This window comes from Cryptomeria japonica, chromosome 10, assembly GCF_030272615.1.
Source record: "Cryptomeria japonica chromosome 10, Sugi_1.0, whole genome shotgun sequence".
Classification (NCBI taxonomy): domain Eukaryota; kingdom Viridiplantae; phylum Streptophyta; class Pinopsida; order Cupressales; family Cupressaceae; genus Cryptomeria; species Cryptomeria japonica.
In genome coordinates, this window is record NC_081414.1 from 105572998 (window position 1) to 105597025 (window position 24028).

A 24028-nucleotide genomic window follows, 5' to 3' on the forward strand; every position below is an offset into this window, starting at 1 on the left:
AACACACAAAAGCTTTGACACTACATGCTTAACAATAAAACAAAATTGATTCCTTAGATCGACCCTCTTAAGTATCTCTTATCAAAGGCTGCTCTCACTGCCAGAACTGCTAAATAGGTCATGTTACTAAGTGAGTTTGACATAAAATATGTAGATAGAAAAGCAATCAAAGGACAAGTGATAGCACACCAGCTGGTCGATGCTCCACTTCTAGGTGATCACCCAATCCTCACATAATTCCCAAATGAATTCATACTTACTATCACTACGTCTTCCACATAGTAGTTGTATTTTGATGGTTCTTGCACCCATAATGGATCGGGGACATTCATATTGTTGATCACACCCCAAGGAGATTGCATCCCTAAATCATACAAGATAGCCTTTGCATGCACCAACAAAATTGCAGAATATCAAGCACTAATCACTAGACTCCACTTAGCTATCCAATGGAAGATACTAGAATTACATGTCTATGGTGATTCCTAGCTTGTCATTAAACAATTCAATGATGAGTACCAAACAAAATATGACAAGCTTCTTCCTTATCAAAGTATGGTTGAAGACATCAAGGAACACTTTACATTAATCAAGTTTGATCAGAATCCATGCACACACAATAGAGCTGCGGATGCAATGGCCATTATTGGTTCCCTCCTTCAGATGCCAACACACAATAAAAAATGTGAGTTTCTGGTTGAGCAACTCTTCACACCGACATATGATATACTAGAGTCTAAAATGGTGTGCATACTTGTTGGTCGCGAATCCCCTTGGTATCAAGAGACTTTCAACTATGTAAGAGATAACACCATTCCTCCACACCTCACCAAAACCCAACAACAAACCTTTATCCACTACTATGCCCGTTACACTATCCTTGTAGATACCCTATTCAGAAGGCATTTCGATGGTTCCCTCTTAAGGTGTCTAGACAAACAAGGGGCTGAATGGGTACTATGTGAAGTACACGAAGGTATCTGTGGGGCACACTCAAGTGGTCTCACTTTGGCTAACAAATAATTGTGAATGGGATACTACTAGCCTACAATGGAAGTCTATCGTCATAAAATTGCGACCTTGCAATTTTCAACCATATTTGGGTCTTCTCATTGGCGAAACGAATCCCTAAGCTTGATCAAAGATTTGAGACATGCTCACACTACCCAAAACTGCACTTTCTCGCATCCTGCACTACCTAAACCCTGCTTTCTATCATGGATAAAGGCAGGACAGGGCGTGGCACCATTGTCCTCCTAGGACAGGGGTGTGACACCCTTGTCCTTGCCCTATTTTGGGCCCCAACCATTAAAACTTTGTATTGGGCTTTGCATTTTAGAAGTGGGAAAAGTTTCCCTATGTCAATCTATGACAAAAAATCAGTGAATTAACCCTAATTGGTGGATATATAAGATGCATTCCTCTCCCATTTGCATAAGCTCAATAAGTGATAATAAGATAAGTTCAATAAGCGAAAGTAAGGTGAACAAGCATTATCGTCATTCAAGCATTATCATCATTCAAGCATTGAGCATTCTCAAGTCTCCTTTCAAGGCTAGGTGTTGCATTCAAGTCAAGGATTCAACCATTGAAGAGGAGATCTCTTTCATCATTCAATTCCACACAAGCAACTCTATCTACATTTCAATTTCATCCTCCCTTGAGATGAATTCTATTTCAGTATTTCATTTACATTTACTTGCAAGAACTACTCTACACCATTTGGTTAATTCCAAAATTCAGGTTTGACCTGAAGGCAAACCCCCAATCCCAACCCCTTTTCCTCTCTTTTCTGTGTGTAGGTTGCATTTGGACTTCATTTTCAAAGGCGGAGAATCCCTTTTCAGTGCGCGGATTTTTCAGAGGACCATGTGCACTTTCAACATGGTCCCGACAAATTTCGCTCAAATTTGTTGGGGAGCTTCATCTTGACATTTTACTGCCAATTCCAGGTGCACAACTTCATGCATTCCTATCTCAAGTTATAGTCATTTCTTTGTCTCTTTTACACTTAGTCTTTGTAGACACCCAAAATTGTCATGTCTAATTAAATAAATATTTTATTTATTTAATTATCTAAGCCTAATTCTTCTATTAATTAAATAAATCTTTATTTATTTAATTAATTCATTTATCCTCTTCTAGCCTTATTTCTCATTTAAATAAATACATTTATTTATTTAAATTATCCCTTTCCTATATTAAATAAATATTTTATTTATTTAATTGCCCTACTTCTTCTATTAATTAAATAAATCTTTATTTATTTAATTAATTCATTATCTTTTTCTACACATGACACATGTCATTCATCTCTTATTTCCTACACTACCTACCCCTTTCATTATTTTGGTATTTCTTATACCTACCCTCTAATCCTAGCCGACCTCCTTTTTACACCTCTCAATCTTAACCCTCCATTTTCTATTGTGTCTTCTATTTAAGGAGATGCTTTCTTCATTACCAAACCCTAACTACTGGATCAATTGACTACACTACAATTCTACTTGCAACCACATTCCGTTCTTTGTTGAGCTCTTGTGCATACAAAAATCTGAGAGCAAGCATATCAAACAAGATCAATGGAGATAGGAAGAATGGAGATCAAAACCCTAGTGGACATGTGATGGTATAATCTTTGTGATTTTTGAGTTATTTTGCATTGTCTTAGGTTATCTTCATATGTTATGGTGGATCTTTGTTCATTGTTGGACTAGGGTTTGGTGGTTGAATCCATTTTAGTCTTTCAATATTGTTGTTTATTGTTATCCATTTTCACCATATACATTTTGGCACGCCCGGTGGGACTCTTGTCCCTTTGCATTTAACATTTTTGTTGCAGATTTTGCATTTTTGAAGTTGCAGATCGGACGATTTCGACGACATTTTAGGTTTTTTCCGCGTCTGCGAGTGTTCGGATCGCGTTTTTGTATTTCAGAGGCGTCTGTGATATCTTTTATCGCGTCTGTGTTTCTGCCATTTTTATTTTTTTGCAGGTTTCCGAAAGTCGCGTCTGTGATCCCTAATCGCGTCTGTGAACCATCTGATCGCGTCTGCAGAATAAAGAGGTGTCTGTGTTCTGAAATCACGTCTGCGAATCACAGAACCGCGTCTGTGTCGGACAGACGCGTCTGTGTCTGGTATAACAGCGTCTGTGCATCCTGTTTTGCAAATTTTTTTAAGTTTTTCGATTCGGGTTTTCGGATTTTGTACTTAGGGTTTCAGATCTGGTTTATTTTTTGGCTAACCTTTGCAGATCTAGCTAACCTGGTTTGTGCAGCTTGCTTTGGAGGCAAATACATTTTTGTTGAAGGCCCCTTTTCACAAAGTCTTTTTGGGTTTTCTTAAAATTTACCTAACTTGTGTGCTTGCAGGAAGGGGTTATCATTTGAAACAACCCAAACTACTAACAATTTTGTTGCAGGGCCTTAGCTAGGGTTTTGTAATTTTATTTGTGTGCCTTGTCTTCATAGCTTAGCAAACACTTCGATTGGTGCACTAAAATTGAACCATTGTCTTTTGTGTCTTGAGCAATAGGCTCTTTTTGTTTATTCTTTAGAGGGCCTATCTTCCCGTGTGGTCATTAGGACTACTAGTGAGAAGAGAACGACCCAAGTGGTAGCAAAAGAAAAGCCATCTTCTTCCAAGCCACTATAATCAAATGTATTCATGGTGAAAACTATGAATAACGTGTGCTGATTAGTTCATACCGACACTATGTCTCCCCATAAACCCGTTTGATCAAATTTATTTGATCATTTGTAGGGCGTAACCCCTACCGGCTGGGAGCCTTCTGTATTTACAGAGCTGAAAGTGCCACATGTATGGCCACACGAGCGGATGCCCTTACTAGCACCTCATTGTTTTAGATGCCCAAATCCTTCTAGTTGTTGAGGCAGGAGGTCGGACCTCTGGTAGCGGCCCACACACATACGGTTCTTAGTAGAGATACAAAGTTCGCCATGGGGAGTTTTCATGGGGACTGATGCTTGGCTGACCCGAGAAGTGAGTGCCGAGGGTGAAGCCAGTGAGGTCAAGCATCTAAGTATCCGCTCTGAATAGCGTAGCCTCGGGGGTAAAACCCCATGTGGGATCAACAATTATTGTCCTGGCCAGCCATAAGAATTGTGCTTGACTTATGATAAACATTCAAACAATCAAGACAAAACAGCAAAACATTGTGTCTTTTGTGTCTTCAAGTGTATGCAAAAACTTTTTACATCAAACAACACACTTTTTGGAGTCTAAACAGTCTGCAAACATTGGGTCATCAACACTGTGTCCTCTTGTCACGAAAAACAGTCGAAAAATCAGATTTGGTCACAGCAAAACAAATTCACAGATAGGAAAGATTGCACTAAGGTTACAGAAACGCGTCTGTGTCTGTTAAAACCGCGTCTGTGTCTGATAAACGCGTCTGTGAAGTATAGAATAGCGTCTGTGTTTTTATCAGCGTCTGTGTCGAACAGAGACACGTCTGTGTCTGGAAATCGCGTCTGTGAAGTATACAGAAGCGTCTGTGTCCAAAATTGCAAAAAACTGTTACAGTCCCAGCAAGCATCAACAGGAAATCTCAGAATCACGTTTGTGTCAAACAGAATAGCGTCTGTGTCTTCAAACCGCGTCTGTGAAGTATACAGAGGCGTCTGTGTCAGGATTTGAAAAAAGTTTAACAGTCAAGCAAACAAAGAAATCAGTTTTGGCATACTTGAGCTTCCTAGGTTGTCTCTTCAGGTTTCATCTAGCATTCAGCCTGTTCTAAGGTCTTACACGGTTCATCATTGCTTCATACCTCATTTTACATTCATACTTGTCTAAACTTGAGTCAAAAGGTCATTTGCTTGTCCTCATCATACTTTGTCAACACACTACATACTACTACACTTTGCTAAGTGATCCCTCATCAAGGTTTCTTACCTTTGGGTCTCATTTGGTCTTACTTACAGTCAAGGTCAGCTTACCTCATCAAGAGAAACTATCCTCTCTTTGGAAGTCACACCTACTCTACTACATACATACTTGGTCTTACACTTTGGACATTGCAAGTACACCTCAAGATTCATTTACACTCCATACAACTCTTGGTCTTCCATACTCTTTTCATATTTTTCATCTAGTCTCTCACATATTGGTCAAACACCTAGTTCATGGTTGAAACCCGCCTTCAAAAATCTAGGAGAATAGCTAAAGAAGCTCAAGAATCCACAAACATGAGTTCTTATGAGTATGACAATGATCTATTCTACAATTCTGAGCACACTACATTACCAGACATGAATGTTTATAGAAACAATCCAAATGTGGAAAGCGCAAATGCTATAAACAACAATACTACACACCATGACAATGTTGACAACTCTTCAATACTATCAGCAGACATACAAGAATCCATAATGGATCCTCAATTCAATAGATTGGTTGAAGAGATAATGAAGAGAGATCGTCAATACTTTTTAAACATGATGGCACAAAGTGGAGCTAAAATACCGCATGATTTTGACTTATCTCAACTTATGGAAAGTCGACCCTCACAACAAGCTCAACCCAACATGGATCAAAGGAGACCAAATAGTGGAGGAAATAGAGGACCGAATATGATGCCTGAGTCACCATCAGTTCTGCTTCAAAAACCGGCAATCCCACATACACAAGCTCAAACATATGATACTTACATTCAAAGACCATCATGGAGGCCCTATGCTCAAACACATGCTCAAGATATGGGTCAATCAAGACAAGTGGAGACACAAGGACATCCTCAAAATTTTGACACAAGGAGACCTCATGTCAAAATTGGGGGCAACACAATGGAAAATGAAAGACCTGTTGAATATGGTTTATACACACAAAACAGATATGGGGTTCCTCAACAAGAAGTTACGCCAAGTGCTCCATATATGTCGCAACAATATAGACCTCCATATGGACATGTTTACGATCAGTATCATCCATACATGCAACAAGCTCCTCCTCAAATGGGTGTTTCAAACATGGGGTATGCTACAAGAAATCAGTCTCCTCCCAAGAATAATTTGGAACAACAAATTAGAGATCTACAAAAGAAAGTGGAGGACATGAGTACATCCAAACCTACATACACTATGAGAGATATATGCCCTTATCCCTTCGATAAGAGCATTCCAATGCCTCCATTTCCTCCACATTTTGTGACACCAAAATTCGACAAATATAGAGGGAGAGGAGACCCCAAGGCACACATAAGACAATTCTTCACAGCTTGCATTGAGGTAGCGGCAGAAGAAACATACTTGATGAGGTTGTTCCCACAGAGCTTAGGTGACCAAGCTATGGAATGGTTTTCTCAATTACCTCCCGGTATTAAGTCATGGGGCGACTTGGCAGAAGCATTCATCCAACATTTCTCTTACAACATTGAAACAGATGTCTCAGTTACTACCTTGTGCAATACGAAACAAAAGGAAGGAGAATCTTTCGCAACATTTTTACAGAGATGGAGAAACCTAGCTAGCAGATGCTCTTGCGAAATCCCACAAAAACAAATGGTGGAGATGTTCACACAAAACGTTAACAAGACTATTGGCTATGATCTCAGAAAAGCTTGTTTGTCTACATTCAAGGATGTCATTGAAAAGGGCCTAGCAACAGAAAAGGTCTTGATTGAACAAGGAGTTATCAAATTATTCAAAGAAAACAAAGAGGACTTCAAAGGAAAGGACAAACCAAAATTTTGGAACAAGAACAAGAACACGGTTAATGATGGTGTTGTTGATGCCAATACAGTGAGACCAAAGTTCGTCTTTTCTGGATCAAGTTCTACCAACAATCAAGTGAACAATCAAACAACTTCTAAACCACGAAGGAAGTACACTCCATTGGGAGAACCACTTGAATCAGTATTCAAAAAGCTTGTAGCAAACAAAGTGATCACAGTCCCAGATTTTCCTCCATATGAACCAAAGGTAAAACCGAATTGGTGGAATGATGATGAGTTTTGTGAGTTTCATAAGAGCAAGGGTCACAAGACAAGTAATTGCCATCGATTGAAAAACATTGTGCAAGATCTCATTGACAGAGGTGATATTGAGATTGAGGGACATTCATCTAACCAAGAGCATGAGGTGTTTAAGGAACCATTCCCAAAACATGACAAAGGAAAAGGCAAAGTCACAGATGATCAAGCCAATTACACCAGAGCACCTTACAATTATGATTCTACCATCAATCACATCTCAATGGACAATTATATTTCTACCATTACTATCAAAAACAAAAATCCTGAGAATCTTTCTCAAAGACCCAAAATTGTCCTAAAAGGTGTGGGATCTTCGTCCGCATCTACCTCTGAATGTCATGTTACAACCCGTCGAGGTAAGATTACATTGCCAGGTACCTCCACTAAGAATACCAATCTTTCATCAACCAAGCCTGAGTACGATCTTGTAGAACAACTAGGGAAGACACCTGCGCTCATCTCCATTCTTGAGCTCTTACGTATATCTCCTACACATAAAGCCATCCTTGACAAAATCTTGAGAGACACTGCTGTCCCTACTGATCTGAACGTGGACCAGTTTCAAGCCATGGTGGGATACCTATCCGTTCCACACTCCCTCATATTCACAGAAGCCGATGACGCCTCCATAAGTCAGCCTCATAATGCACCTTTACACGTTGAAGCCTTCATACATAAACACCGAATAAAGCGAGTCCTGATAGATGGAGGAGCAGGCCTAAACATTTGTACATTGAGCACCATTAAACAAATGGGATATTCTGACAAAGCTGTGAATTCTACAAACAAAATCACCATCAAGGCATATGACGATGAAGAGCGTTCATCCAAGGGCACAATCATTTTACCTCTCAGAGTTGGGCCAGTTACAAAGGATGTGGTTTGTCAAGTCCTTGATTTAGATCTTGCATACAACATATTGCTAGGACGTCCATGGATTCATGAAATGAGCGCAGTCCCTTCTACATATCATCGATGTATCAAGTTTCCACACAATGGAGTTGAAGTGACCGTCAAAGCAGATCCAAATCCATTCATATATTGCAACAATCTACAACCTCGATCAGAAATAACAATCCCAGTCAATTGCGAAGCTATTCCTTCATCGGCATATGTGGATCCTGAATCCTTGAAAGCTTCTACAACCAAACAAGCAGAGATCAAGGAAAAATTCAAGTTTAAAGACATGGGATGTGGTGAGTATATCTTTCATGTTGATCAACTCCCACTATCTGCTAAGCATTCAGTCAACAGGAGCAACCTACAAACAATTTGCAATGCCAAGGAATTGGGTGTGAACCACCTAGTGTTGTGGCTACTAAGTCTGAATGCAAATCTCCTTTAGTGGTGCAAGCAACTCTTGATATCAATAGTCCTAAGAGTGGTTCCAACAAAGAATCTATTGAGCGTATCGCCGACCCTCTTGAGAGCTCACATAGCCTTACTATTTCATCCACTCATTCCATTTCCACTCCACTCCCAGACTTGGATCAACAAGAATTACAAAAGCCCTTACTCATTGGGGATCAAAAATCAAGCCTTGAAAAGAAAAATTTAAAAGTCAAAAATAAAGAAAAGAGCTTTAGTCCAAATCAAAATCAAAAGCTACTGGACTCAGCAAAAATCAAAGTCAAGGATAAAAATCCTATGAAGCAAAAAGAGAAAGAGTTGATCTCTCCTAATACCCAAATAACTGGGGGCAAAAGTTCTACAATTTTAAGTCAAAAAGCATACTTGTTGATCCTAAGTCTCCATCATGCTATCCTACTTTCACTTCTTTTCACAATCATAGGCCTTCATAACTCATCCACTTGTTCCACACATCCTTTTCCTTCTGGTGATACATCATGGACCTTTAATGGAGCTTTCTCAAAGGACTTTGCTATCAGTGATGCCCAAACTTCTTTAGGTGACACACATATGGGCCTGTGTAGTCCACACACTAGTAATTCTATCTCAATTCCTTTATCAAGGAAGACAGACACTCAAGCTACACATCATTCAGTCAAGGAACAATGTAGCTACAATCACAAAGTCAAGCCTCGCACATTTGAGGTAGGTGACTTAGTCCTCAGAGAGAACCCCAAGAATCAGCAAGATAGAGAAAAGAAGGGCAAATTTGAACCCAACTGGCTTGGTCCTTACATCATCACAGCAGCATATGGATCTGGGGCATATCAACTCTCAACTACAGAAGGGGAATCTTTGGAGGATCCTATCAACAACATGCACCTTCGCAGGTTCTACACATAAGCTCTTTTTGAGTATCCTAATGCAAAAATACAAAAAAATTAAAAAATTCAAAAATACAAAAAAAAAAAAAACAAAAAAATCGTTACTTGGTGAAAACCTGGCAAACAGGGGCCTTGTGACAACAAAAAAAATTGAAAAATCGAGAAAAGTAAAGAAAAATAATTTCGTCCAACGGTGAAAACCACTTCGGTGGTGCCCTGGGCAAGTACCATGGTGAAAACTGGGTCACCAACGCCATGCGTAGAGACTTTGCTCCTCCCTCTTTCAGGATTCTCTTTCATCTTTTCACTTCGCACACACTCACGACCAATTCACTCACAATAAACCTAACCATTCCCATCATGGCTTGTTATTGATCTACCCAAGATTGGTTAGCCATTCATAATAAACCCTCCCTTTTCACTCCCTTTCCATCCATAATAAATCAGATCCTATCTGTGACTACGGCCAATTCCTACGTCTAGTAATGGGTGTGGAACTGAGAACATCACATGTTTCGAGGAGTACAGTTTCTTCTAGTTTCCTTCAAGTCTATCCGCGCGCAATCCGCAATAAAGCAACATTTGCATCGCAAATCCGCAATAAAGTTTCATCTTCTCCACAATAAAGTATCAGTTTCATGGATTCAGTCAGTTTCAAATGAGACACAGCAGCAACAATGAGCTTCAACAAAATCAAATCTTTCAACAGACTCAGACAACATATGGTTCAGTGCTATCTATCCTTTTTGTGAAAGTGAACATTGTGACCACAATCAAAATTTGACTTATACAAGTGACAAGAGACACTAAACTTGAGGACTACAGTGGATGTTGGTGTCGAGTCTTGGTTTTCTTTTGGTTTTATCTTTTTGGTGACATGTCTTTTAGCTTTTCCAGGATGTCTTTGACTAGAGATTCTATCTCCAGGATGTCTTTGACTAGAAAGGCGAGGATGGGGTATCGTCACTTATTTGCATTTGCTGTCTGTGGATTGTCTTTTAGTAATGCTATGACTTGTCCAAGGATATGAGGACACTGTGAGTCTAGTATGAACTGGGGCATTCCTTGTTTGTGACTGTCTTATCTCCATGCAAACAGGTACAATGACTTTCTGGGCCGAACAAATGCCTCGATTGTCATAACCTATTCTGCCATAATAAAGCTCAATGATGATAACACACAAGAAGCTCTTTCACGTTCATATCCTCTGTCTTTCATCCCCCTTTCTTGATTGACTTCCATCGTCCTTCTCGAGTCCGTGTAGCCCGCTATCACATGACTGAGTATAATGACACACCAAAAAACATTTGCATTTCATATAGTTGCACCTACATCACCACATATAAGCATTTCATACATACATATAGATATCACAATTGCATCACATCCTGCATACACATGTTAGCACATCTCACATTCTCATTAAGTAAATAATCATTTGCAGTATCATATTCATTTGCATCACATATACAACATAAAAGAACAAAAAAAAAATATATATATTGCATTGCATCATATACATATTTGCATCCATATCATAAACATCACATAAGAACATTTCATCACATAAGGTACACATGCATATAGCTGCCGCAAAAAATGAATCATCTCATATATAATCAAATGTGTCATAATACAATGATGTCAAAAGAATCATATGGTTACAAAAGAATCACCCGCAGGTGTCTACAATACAATAATGGTACATATACTGATACAATGGGAGCCCACTATAGCTATGAGGAACTCCCTCCCTCGGAGCCGCCTCGCCTCGACGGAGTCTGAGCTATAGATGGACCCGCCCCTGGATCCCCCTGTCTCTCTGGTGGTGGTGGAGGCCCCATAACCCCACCGCTGGATGCCTGTCTCCTGCGGCTCCCTCCTGTAGCCGTCGCTGTGCGCGACGATCTATGGAAGCTCCTAGCCCGCTGATCTGCTGGCACGGCTGCATAATATAGATCCCTCCAGTAGGCGATCTCCTCTCCGGCTCGCAAAACATATGCGTAGCCTGCCCCTGCATCCTCTGCTGCCTGCCTCCCTGCCCTCAGAGCTGTCTCGGCCTCGGTGTATCTCTGGATGGCCTGATCCCTCTCCCGCTCTGTGTCTCGGACCCTGATCCTGAGGTGGTTCCTCTTTCGAACCAAATCCTCAATCTCATCTGCTTGGCCCTGGCAGATCTCCCGCAGCCTAAGCACCTCATCCTCCTCAGAGTCTCCGCTCTCCGTCCCTGCCTGTGGCTCCTCCTCTACAGGTGCCTGTCCCTGTGCCTCTGCCTGCACCTGTCCCTGTGCCTGTATAGGTACCTATGGCTGTACCTGTCTCTGTCCCTCTGGCTGCACCTGTCTCTGTCCCTCTCTGGGACCCTGTGCTGCTGGCACCTGTAGGGGCAGTCCACCCCGTCCTCTCACCACTGGAGCTGCTCTCTCCTGACCTCCCTCCCTCCGAGGTGCTACCCATCTCTCTCCCACCACTCCCCTCCGCCTCCGCCGGCCCCTACCTCCATCCCCTCCTCCCTCATCATCCTCTCCTCCACCCTCTCCATCCACTGGCTCTGCTGGATCTGTCAACCTAGGAAATGGATGCTCTGCCCAGTACGCAGAGTACTCTGCATCCATCCCTGCATCATCTACCTCTGGCCACATGTCCCATGGCATCGGCATCATCTCCGCTAGCTGCATAACTGCCTGATCATATGATAGCAGTGGGCCAAACTGCACCTGATCTCTGACCGTACGGGCATACATGCCCGAGCCTCGGGGCATCCTCTGAATCCTGCCATACTGCCTGCATACCCTGTCCACCAGCTGTCTCTCTAATATATAGGGCGTCCGCCCAATCAGGTACCTACTCCGGAAGGTGTAGGGCAGCTCCAGTGCATCGTCCTCCCACTCCTCGCACCCCAGGTACGGCCTCCAGATCACCATGTCAATGTCATCAATGACTCTCCTCCAGTGCTCCAATCTCCCAATCCGAGGCTGGGATGTAATCATTGCATATAGGTGCACAAAACTCTGTCCCTATCCTCTGCCTCTGAAATGAATAGGCCGTGTGATGGGAAGGTGCTCATAGGCCCACACCTGCAAGAGAGTCACACCGCAGCCCAACCCCACTGATCCATGGTATACAAACTGATGCAGCTCATAATACAAATGTGCTAGGACACATGGCCCCCATGCATACCTAGTGTGCTCTGCCATCAGCGTCTCCAAGGCCCCTCCCCAGCCCACTGCCAATCCTCGTGTGGCCCTGTCTGGACATAAGTATCCACTGATAACTCCCCCAACAACTGCCGACAATGCTAATCCTGTGGCAGTCATGGTGTCCCAGGCTACATGGCCTGCTCGCATCTCCAACTCAGGATCCTGAAAGACCCGTCTCGAGGCCTCCCTGTCACCATCACGGTCGTAGGGGATCAACTCTCCATCAATGGGAACATGTAATATCCTGTATACATCCTCTAAGGTCACTGTCATCTCACCCATCGGCAGGTGAAACGTGCATGTCTCTGAGTGCCATCTCTCGGCCAATGCAGTCAGCAACCCCATGTTTGCCCGAAACTCGGGCACATAGAGCATATGTGTGAGACCCATCTCCTCAACGGAAATCATGTCCTGGATAGACAACTCTGGTCGCAGTCTCTGTGTCGACGGGAATCTCTCCCGTGACTCCAACATCGGCAAATACTCCTGCAGTCAAGCAAATCAATCTTGTTAGTTATCGTGGCATTCACTGTTTATCACAAAATGCTACTTGCTACCTAAATGCATATGGCTATCTACCCTAGTGACACTCACTGTTCATCACAAAGTGTTGCTATTTATCCTAGTAGTGCTCCCTGTTCATCACAAAGTACTACGTGTGTGACATTCCTTGTTCATCACAAAGTGTCACTCACATTCGCACTCCCTGTTCATCACAAAGTGCTGCATATCCTGGTGCTCCCTGTTCATCACAAAGTGCCTTGATCTATCCTAATCTTCCCAGAGGACCTGCTTGAGTGTATCCTCTCAGCAGCTTATCCAATCGACAGCGTATGTTCATCACAGAACTGCCGATTTGACCTAAAGGACTAAAACCATGCATTTAAACACACAAACGCACTGTTTCAACACACACGCGCTTTTAACTCATAAACGCGCTTATAGACTGCATAAACGCGCCTCTGCAACACAGACGCGCTTTCTGAACACAAACGTTCCTATGCCAGACACAAACGCGACCAGGGAACATAGACGTCCCTGCATGACATAAACGCTACTAAAAATCACAGACGCTGCTGAATTTCACAAACGCATCCACAATCAACACAAACGCGGTTCCAGGCACAGACGCGCCTGGACCCGACACAGACGCGCCTGTTGGACACAAACGCGCCTGGCGCTGACACAGACGCGGTTGCGCGTTTTTGCACTTCTACACTATCCTATTCCTAGCGCATTTATTGCTCCTAAACATGCATTAATGACAAAACTCGAAATGCGTGAAAGTACGAGGAGGTTTTCGGGTACTTACCGGCTCTCCTGCATCGGCTGGTCGCTGGAATCGGCGGACACGGTCGAATCTATGAACGAATGCCATCGCTGCTGACTGCTGCTGCTCTTTTCTCGCTCTGCACTGTGATCTTCTATGGGTGTGGATGACAATGAGGATGTCTTTTGCCCGTGGTCTATCTTATAGCCTACCCTAGCCCTCGCCCTCATTTCCCGAGTCAGTCTTCCTCATCCCGTGACTTTGTCACTTTATCCAATCAGTCCATTCTATCCCATCTTTCTTATCGAGAGATTGTCTGCAATCTTTCCAGACTTTTTCATCCAATCTCTCGAGGGGGCATATCATTCCCATCCTGGGGCAACTCTGTATCAGTTCATCTTGTCTTCTTTGAAACAACGCGACAAGCAGCATTGTCTCAAAGAGGGGCAAAATGTAGACACCCAAAATTGTCATGTCTAATTAAATAAATATTTTATTTATTTAATTATCTAAGCCTAATTCTTCTATTAATTAAATAAATCTTTATTTATTTAATTAATTCATTTATCCTCTTCTAGCCTTATTTCTCATTTAAATAAATACATTTATTTATTTAAATTATCCCTTTCCTATATTAAATAAATATTTTATTTATTTAATTGCCCTACTTCTTCTATTAATTAAATAAATCTTTATTTATTTAATTAATTCATTATCTTTTTCTACACATGACACATGTCATTCATATCTTATTTCCTACACTACCTACCCCTTTCATTATTTTGGTATTTCTTATACCTACCCTCTAATCCTAGCCGACCTCCTTTTTACACCTCTCAATCTTAACCCTCCATTTTCTATTGTGTCTTCTATTTAAGGAGATGCTTTCTTCATTACCAAACCCTAACTACTGGATCAATTGACTACACTACAATTCTACTTGCAACCACATTCCGTTCTTTGTTGAGCTCTTGTGCATACAAAAATCTGAGAGCAAGCATATCAAACAAGATCAATGGAGATAGGAAGAATGGAGATCAAAACCCTAGTGGACATGTGATGGTATAATCTTTGTGATTTTTGAGTTATTTTGCATTGTCTTAGGTTATCTTCATATGTTATGGTGGATCTTTGTTCATTGTTGGACTAGGGTTTGGTGGTTGAATCCATTTTAGTCTTTCAATATTGTTGTTTATTGTTATCCATTTTCACCATATACAGTCTTAAATCACATAATTCAACCTTTTACATTCTAAAAGAGGGATTGCTTTTTCTTTCCAAATCCATTGTCATTTCACTTAGCATTAAATCTCTTCCCATTGAGATTGGATCTAGTGAATTCTCCCCCCTCTTTTAATGTAATGTGTGTGAAAAGGTTAAGGAGAATCTTTTGTGAAACTTTCACTCCTTCTCTTGAGGAGAGAAAAAATTTCCTCTTGATTTATTCATCACCCTCTTTCACCACCATTACATTTTGGTGAACCCGATGTCTTACATGCTTGACATTTCAAATCATTTCATATTTTTCATTTACAAGTTTAATTTTATATTAAATTTACAAAACTTAGTGGTTAATTCAATCAAAACCCTAGTTTTCAAAAAAATGGAATTGAACTCATGTCTTGTAAAAATTTGCTATCTATTGTTTTAGATCTAAAAATTTCTTTGCTTGAAAAGTTCAATTTCTTCATTGTCTTGTTCAATTTGCAAATTCAAATTTAGAAAATTAAGTGGTTAGTTGTCAAAACCCTAATTTTCAAAAATCATCTTGAACTTGTGCAAAAATTGAATTCACATTTTGTTACCTCATTATTTGTTTTGAACCAAATAATGTGCATTTAATTTTGTTTCCCTCTTTCAGTTTAATCCATCTTTAACCATGCACTTTTTGTTCCTTATGTTTCACCTTTTTTGTCCCATTGAACCTATCAATTAAACCCGCAAGTTGGTTCAAGGTTCAAGGTTCAACCGGTTCTCTTGCGCGGGTCGCGACTTTGTAATGTTATTAAACAAGGAAGTGTGAATGGGTTAAGTCAATCTTGAAATTGAACTTTGAACCATTTTTAAATCGGTTCAATTTTCAAGGTTCAAAGTTTTCCTTTACATTTGTTAAGGGTCTTCACTCATTCTTGGTGTTGTGTTGAACTGCAAGTTGAGAGTTCTTTTGTTTTTCCTTGAATTAAACTTGAACCATTGAACTCCCTAGGAGTTGGTTCAAAGTTCAAAATTTCATTCCAAGTTTGGCCATGAGGACATTAATAACACTAAAGGTGGTGTAGCGAAAGGAATATTGTCGACATCTTATAATTTAAAATTCTAAATTTGGAAAGAAATCATGAAAACATAAACCGTTTGTGCGGAGTTGATGTGTAATTAAGAAAGTTGTCAGGTTACTATCAAATCATTGGTTATCTCACACGTTCGAATGAATCATTAAGAGGCATGTGTAGATGTTACTCAACTGTTTTCCATTTCTTAACATGTGAATTCTTAAAATTGTTTAAGTAGTAGCTGCTATTATTGAAGGAGCCAAAGACGCCAAAGGTAATTTCAGCTCCATTCTTTCGAGGGTTTCACAAATTTCAAGATGGTAATGGGTGAGTTTCGATAATTCCCCTCCATTGTGTTATTAGCTCAAAAAGTCAGTCAGTATAGGAGAAATATTTTGTTTTGGAATAGAATTCTGTCCTGTTTAGGAATTGTTTGATAAATATAAAAGTGGCCACAATGAGGCCGACTCTTCCAAAACTTGGTCGCACTTCATGCCTGGTTAGTATACTTCGAAAGTTGAGTGACACCTCTTTGGCCCAAGCTGACTTGGGGGATTTCTTAGAGAGAGATAAAAACCCTGGGGCAGATTCAATGATGGAGATGATAGTTAGAAGTGGCCTGATTGAAGAAGCTACTTTCCCAATTGCGGATCCTTTTCCAGATTTAGTAATAGCATGTATGAATAGATATGATGTTGATAACAAGTACATTAGAACCAGCAGCAGCAAGCTGTTAGTGGAGATTAATAGAGAGATGGTAATGGCTGCAATGGGAATCCCTCATAAGGATTCATACGAAGACTGGTCAATTGGGACCTCATATGCATTTTTCTCTGAGAAGAAAAGCACATATAGAAGCGTTATTGCAAGGAATTGGCTTTCGAAGGTTCAAAAAAGGGGGTCCCAGTTACCTAAGCCTCTTACCAGATAACATTTCATGAAAGAGGTGTGAGATATTGTCATATTGTTAAATAGACTTAAAGGGAACTAACACTCATTCTATTGGGAGGATTGGATGTACTTCTATTTTCATGTGTTGTTAGCTGGTGAGAAATACCTTGACTGGGTGGAGGTTGTCACTGAAAGGCTCCATGAGGGTTTAAGAAACTTTGTTGGAATGTCCAGCTTTTACATGTTCTCATATTTATTATATATATTGGCTTGTACCAGAGACTGGCAAGGATTGCATAATGAGCCTTGGGTAGACGACATGAAGGTTTATGACTATTACCCTTACCTAAAAGAACAAAAATATGCAAAGCATTTTACTAGATGGAATGATGTTTTCGTAGGAAGGCTTGCCTTTGAGTTGCAAGGAGATATTAATAAAATAATGTAAGTCGAGGCCATGGAGAAAATTATCATATATGGAAGCTATTTCATTCAGTTTCCCAGATTTACTTATATCCGAGTGGGCGGTTTTGAAGGTGAACCATTAAAATTACCTAGATATGCCTTTGACAGTTATGTGCTTATTAAAGTAAGCAAACAGTTGGCCCACATTGACAAAAGGTTAGGTACAAAGGGTAAAGTGGAGTTTTCATCCTCATTGAACTTGGTTATTACAGTTGTAAATCTGTATCTGATGCCTTGAACCTAGAATTAGAGTTCAAGAAAATGAATTTGCAGCCTTAGATTGCCAGGTGAAAGTTTGATAGCAAGATATATGCTGTAGAAAATCTGAATGTTGATGACCATTTCTTCCTTGAACCCCAGTTAGAAGATTACTAGAAAAAATGTGGCGATGAGTTTGAAGTGAGGAGGAGGTTATGGTCAAGGTTCACTTTACAGCAGGTTATTACCATGAAGCTACCCATTAATGTGTCTGGTGTACAAGAAGAAGAACGGGAAGATGTTTTGGATCCTGAATTCAATGAAAGGGTTCGAGGACAACCAATTCCTGAAATTGACTGGGATAGAAGAGAAGAGGAAAATATTCAAGCCAAGTCCTTCAATGTCATAAGAAGAACAAAAAAATGGCTAAAGGATAAAAAATTTAGAAAGGAGTTAATCATGATTCTCCATGAATTAATAGCTGGTCCAGTTGCTACAACTCAAATTCCTACTTCCTCCTCTAACAAGATTGTTGATGTTGCAGGTGACACAAGGCCAATTATTGGAGAGGTTCAATCCAGAAGATTAAAGTGGTCTCCACTGAGTTCTTCAGCAGTTCGAGTTACTCACTCAAGGAGCAAAAAGAAGAACATAGAACCAGTGGCAGATCAAATTATTGAGGACTTGGATCTAGGTGAAGAAACTGAAGTGATGATAGATAAACAAGGGTTGAGTAACCCTCGAGTGCAACATATGGATGCAGGTAAAGAACCTGAAGAAGAGACAAATCCGATGAGCACTATGACTATTGTCAACCCCCCTGATGCTTAGACACCTCTGCCACCTAAAGAAACTTCTAGCACTTCTTGATGGCTTGGAGCTTCAATTGGGAAGAAACACAACATTGCTCCTATTATAATTCCCATGGAGGATATGGTAAGAAAATGCCTTGGGAAAATATCTAAACCCAAGAAGCTCAAAATGAAAGAAATAATGGAAGTTGATGATGAAATAGGTCATTGGATAGTTGAAGTAGCTAAGCCCATCTCAGATAGAGATCCAGAAAAGGCCACTGAGGATGATTTTACTATGGAGAAGATTGACCTAGGAGTTGCTTCAAGGGCTATAGAGACATCTAGAATCCTCCACAAAGAGAATGATATCTAGGGCTTGGAAAGATGAGAAGGACAAAAGGGAGCTGAAACAAGTTGTCACCCAGATGGCAAAGTACATCAATGCCATACATCATCCGAGTCCTCAACCCCTGACATAGATGACATTGTCCTTTGACCCCAAATAATCGGTGAATAAATTTTTTTTAGATCAAGTCCAAAGGGTCCGCATGATAGCTGAAGTATTTGATGAGTGACTTGATTCTATAGTATTGCTAGGCTGGTCAAGGTATATGCATGCAACAAGATTGAGCATATTGCAAGATTTTTTAGAAGCAAGAATGTACCGACAAACAATAGAGGATCTAATGACAAAGGAAAGGAAAAGGTGAATGAAATCAAGCAAGAGGTCACTAAACAATGGGTCAAGAAGAGAGATTAGATAAATGATGATTCTAGCTCTACATCGATAGAACATAGCATTCTTGCACTGGCAGGAGATTCTTCATCTAACTAAGGAATAATACTTAGGGGTAAGGCAACCAATTGAAGATCATGCATTCTACCCTTCGATGGTGGTTAGAAGTCATAATTCTTCTTTACCGGCACATATGTTGAGTTACATGGAAATTCACTTAAACAACGAAGTATTTATTGTGGTTGTAAATTAACTTTTTGGTTATAAAGCACTAGAATTTCTCATTTCAACTTACCAAAGAATTCAAGCATTCATAGAGCGCAAAAGTTGAGCACCAGCATTCAAGAAGCGAAGCAAGAATATTTTTTAGGGCATCCAAGGTTTTCAATTAAATGGTATTTATCTTACGACATGGCTTCTTCATCTTCCGTTCTTGAATTCATTGCAAACCCTACTATTATGGAAAATATCAAGCGTCCTAGACTAGTCTTTAAAATAATCCCTAAGATAGCTAAGTTGGATGACTCCATTGGTGCATTTTCAAAAATCCCGAAGGGTGTTGCATTTGTTGAAGACCCTAGAGCATACATTCATTGTAACATCGAAGATTTAGGGTCCTAGGATATAAAAAACATGTTCATGAATGTTATCTCAGACAAACAGGGTGTAGTGAAACCGAAAAAAAAATTTGTGGAAGATTCAGGGTTCATGGACATCCTTCACATTCCCAAATTTTCAGATGAGATTGTCCATTATGTTCTTAGCAGAGTTCATAGTGAATTTTTATGGCTAGACTCAGTTTTCAAAATCACTAAGGAAGCAATTAAGGCTGTTACTGGTTTACCTTCTATCGGCACTAGGCATAAGAAGAAAAACAAAATTCCAAACAAAGAGGTTATGAACTTAACCGATGCAACATCAAATAACATATCACTTAGGGTTAGCGACATAACTGATAACAATGTGAAATATGTTAGTATGGTTATTGGATATAAGGTGGCACATACTAACAGGCTGAATTCTATTTCAAGTCTATGCATTCATAGTGCCTATGAGATGATAATTAACAATACTAAAATTGATCTGTGTGAATGGTTGAAAGATGAACTGATAAAAAATTTGGATAAGATCAAAGGTGACAAGAAGGGAACTTTCAAATTTGGCAATTTACTTGTATGTTTAATGCTATATTTCTCAAAGGTGATTCCTGGTATAGGCCACAAAGACTTTGCCTATGATATTTTTGTTGGAAAACAGATAAAGGAGGGAATTAGCGGCATGGGTTCAGATGGTGACAAGCATGTAAAAGAGTATTTCAAGGACTTCCAAGAAAAAATGAGACAAAGGGAAAGAATCCCTCAAAGCATTGTTGACAAATATGACAAACATATATGCTTTGTAATTAAAAGAGATGAAGTATGGATGGAGGTAGTTAGACTTAGAACTGTTTGGATAAAAGAGATGGGTTATGAAGTGGATTCAAACATTCTAGAATCTTATGCCAAGATACTCCTAGATGCTCCACCAGAACTGACAGAAAAGATCTTTGGCACTGCATAAACTATAGAGAGTGATGTTATTATTCAGAAGCAGAGGAAGAAAAGAGACAAAATAATAAAAGATGCTTCGAAGTTTGTTGAAGTTGTTAAAAAGGGATTGTTGAAACTTGATCCAATTTGTGGTGTTGCTGAATAAGAAATAAAATCAGAACAACAACTAGTAACACATATTTCTTCTGTGAGAGAGTATAGTAGTCCGAAGAAGAAGAAAGTTACATAGAAGAATCCAGAACAAAAGGTATCTGATACTCTTTCATCGGCATAACTTATCAATGAAATAACTCAAGATGGCAATCTTGGTAATGTTAGAAAGTTCTAACATTCTTTCAAAGATTTTGATAAGGATACCATTGAGGAGAGTATAATTTTGTATCTAGATATATATAAGAAGGTTCTTATTGAAGTTATAGATGTTCTTCCAAACGATTTATATCTGAGACTTGAAGCCAAGAGAATGTCTATTATGGAACTAGATAAGAAACTAAAGGTCGAGACACTGTTAGTGGTTCATCCTGTTAAGTCTAAGCAAGAAATTGATAATTTGATATCTGAAGCTAACAAAACTATTTTTGCAAGTGGTTACCAGCAAGTAAGCCTCATGGCTGACATATTAAAAGAAATAGAAGATGAAACAATAGATAAGTGGGACATATTCTTTGTAGAGAAAGAGAAAAGAGAAGAAAATGAAAGACAAAAAGTTGACAAATCATTCACTAAGGTATATCAGAAAATAGATAAGGGTAAGAGTAAGGTTGGCAGTGTTCCTGATTTCAAAATAAAAGATAACTTACCTCCACTAGCATAGGACACCCCACTGGCAGTAGGAGAGGCACCGACAGAAATGCAAAATCAGCATGAAGAGAAGTCAGAGGAAGTAAAATTAGATGATTTTGATCCCAATTCAGACATTCTATTCACAATGAATGTTGACACTCAGGACATCAATATTGTATTGGATAAAGAAATTGCTGAGGAAAAGAAATCTGAATTTGCAAATGTTCAGAAACCTGAATCACTGGTAAAGGTAGTTGACACTCAACAAAATGTTGAGATACCGACAAAAAAAGAACAAGAACAAACAAAATCTGAACTGGTAGAGAATAAGAATGAAAATAAGGATGAAAATAAGGAAGTGGTTAAAGTGGCTGAACTGGTATCTAGAGAAGAGAAGAGAATTATTGCAGAACCTAGTACTTCTCTCGATACTTCAACTGTGGATTTAAAAATGAGATGATCAGGCAGATAGAGACAATAATGTCTGAGAGTACAAAGTTTTTGCAGAGTCTTAACTTGGTTTTGGTGGATATTTTTCAGATTGTACATAATTGGCTACAGGTATCTAAGTAATTTTTGAATTTTTGATACTTTTGACATCCTTTGTCATTGTTGTCAAAGGGGGAGTGGTATAATGAGAAAAATTTATAGAGTAAGGCACTGTGACAAGTGAACAAAAGGAGATCATTTTCTCAAGGGGAGCACTTTCAGTTTTAGATTTCACAGTTTTGATTTTTCTCATGAGTGTTACTATCAATACCAAAGGGGAAGATTGTTGGCATTATACACTCAGATGAGAATGGTAGATGTTGTCATTGATGGAAACTAGGTTCAACTAAGTGGCAACAAGGTTCAACATGGTTCACAGGTTCAACCGACAATAGACTTCACCTATCGGCACCGACATATACTACAAGGTTTACTCATACCGGCATCCAAAGCCAACTTGGCAATAATATTGTTTATGTAATGTAAATTGTAATTGTATAGCTGACATGATGTATTGTAAAGACTCATATATGTATGAGATCTTGTAGGTCATTTTGTGAGTAGTTGTATGTAAAGTAGGTAATGAAATGTGTGTATGATACCGGATAATTGTATATGCACTTTGATGTATTTATTTTAAGAGTGAATAAGAAGCAGAGCACAACGAAGACTATTTACCAGCAAGGTTTTGGTAGAGGGATTAGGCAGAGCTTAAACGGACACTGAATCCAACATTGCAGATGCTATTTTGAAGCAGTACATTGTTATTGGATTTAACCATCCAATTGTGTAGTTAGTGGGGCTCCATTTTGTGTTGAGCAGTGAGCTCTAGGTAGTTGGCCTTCCTGCATGTGTAGGCCCCTATTGTACTAAGTAATATTTATTCATATTAGCCAGTGAGTAAATATTGTGGGTCACAAATCCCACTGAGGTTTTTCCCTTACCGGGTTTCCTCGCCAAAAATATCTGTGTTATGGTGTGCATTGATGCCGATTCTTTTGTTTCTCTTTACTGCATTATTATTTTCTTACCGGTATATTAATTTTAGTTATCAAGTTGCAAATAAGTTTACATATTTCATCTACTAGTCAAACACTGATTCACCCCCCCCTCTTAGTGTCTTTGGGATTAACCAAATATCTAACACAAATCAAGGCAGTGAGTTAACATTCATTGAGTTCAACAAATTTTGTGAGAAGCATGGAATCAGAAGACAATTTTTTGTACATAGAACCCAACAAAAAAATGAAATAGTGGAAAGGAAGAACAAAACTATCTTAGATGCTGCAAGGACAATGATGATGGAAGCCAAATTACCTAATATCTATTAGAGAGAAGCTGTCAATACCACTGTATACACTTTCAATAGAGTACACATAAAAGGTTATACCGGTAAGACTCCTTATGAATTATTGTTTAGTCATGTTCAACAGTTCAGATAACTAGAAGACAACTGAGAGGGGGCAGGGGGTGAAATAGTTGTCATAGATTACTGGAAGTATTAGCAATTTAAAACAATAATACCAAAACCCAAAATAATAATACCGAAATAGGAGTTAATCCAATTAAGCATAAACAATAATCACAGAATAAAAGCCATCCACACAACACCAAGATTTGTATGTGGAAAACTCAGTAAAGGGAAAAACCACTGTGTGAAGCCTACCCACAGTCAGATAATACTTTTGCAGTAAGTATATGAATTTACAATGATGGGGCCTACACATGCAGGAAGGCCAACAACCTAGAGAACACTACTCATCACAAAAGGAGTCTCACTGACTACATACAAATCCAAACTACAATCCAGAGAAGTGTCGAACTGCAAAAGATAGCATCTCCTATGCCTGAGTACAATTCCTATTAAGCTCAATACCACAAGACTAAATCCTCTTACAAACCCAATTTGATCTCCAATTATCGACCAAATCCTCTACTTGAATGTTATTACATTATTGGCACATTACATTCCTTGACCATGACCTCTTACAATAACCATGGTGATCTACAATGAGATCTTACATCTTATTTATACAAACCCTTGACCATAAACAATCAGGTCAGGCACAAGACAATAAACCAATTACATAATTACAAACCATGTCGGCCTTAGACCAAAACAAATAATATCCACACATAAGACATCCCACAGAT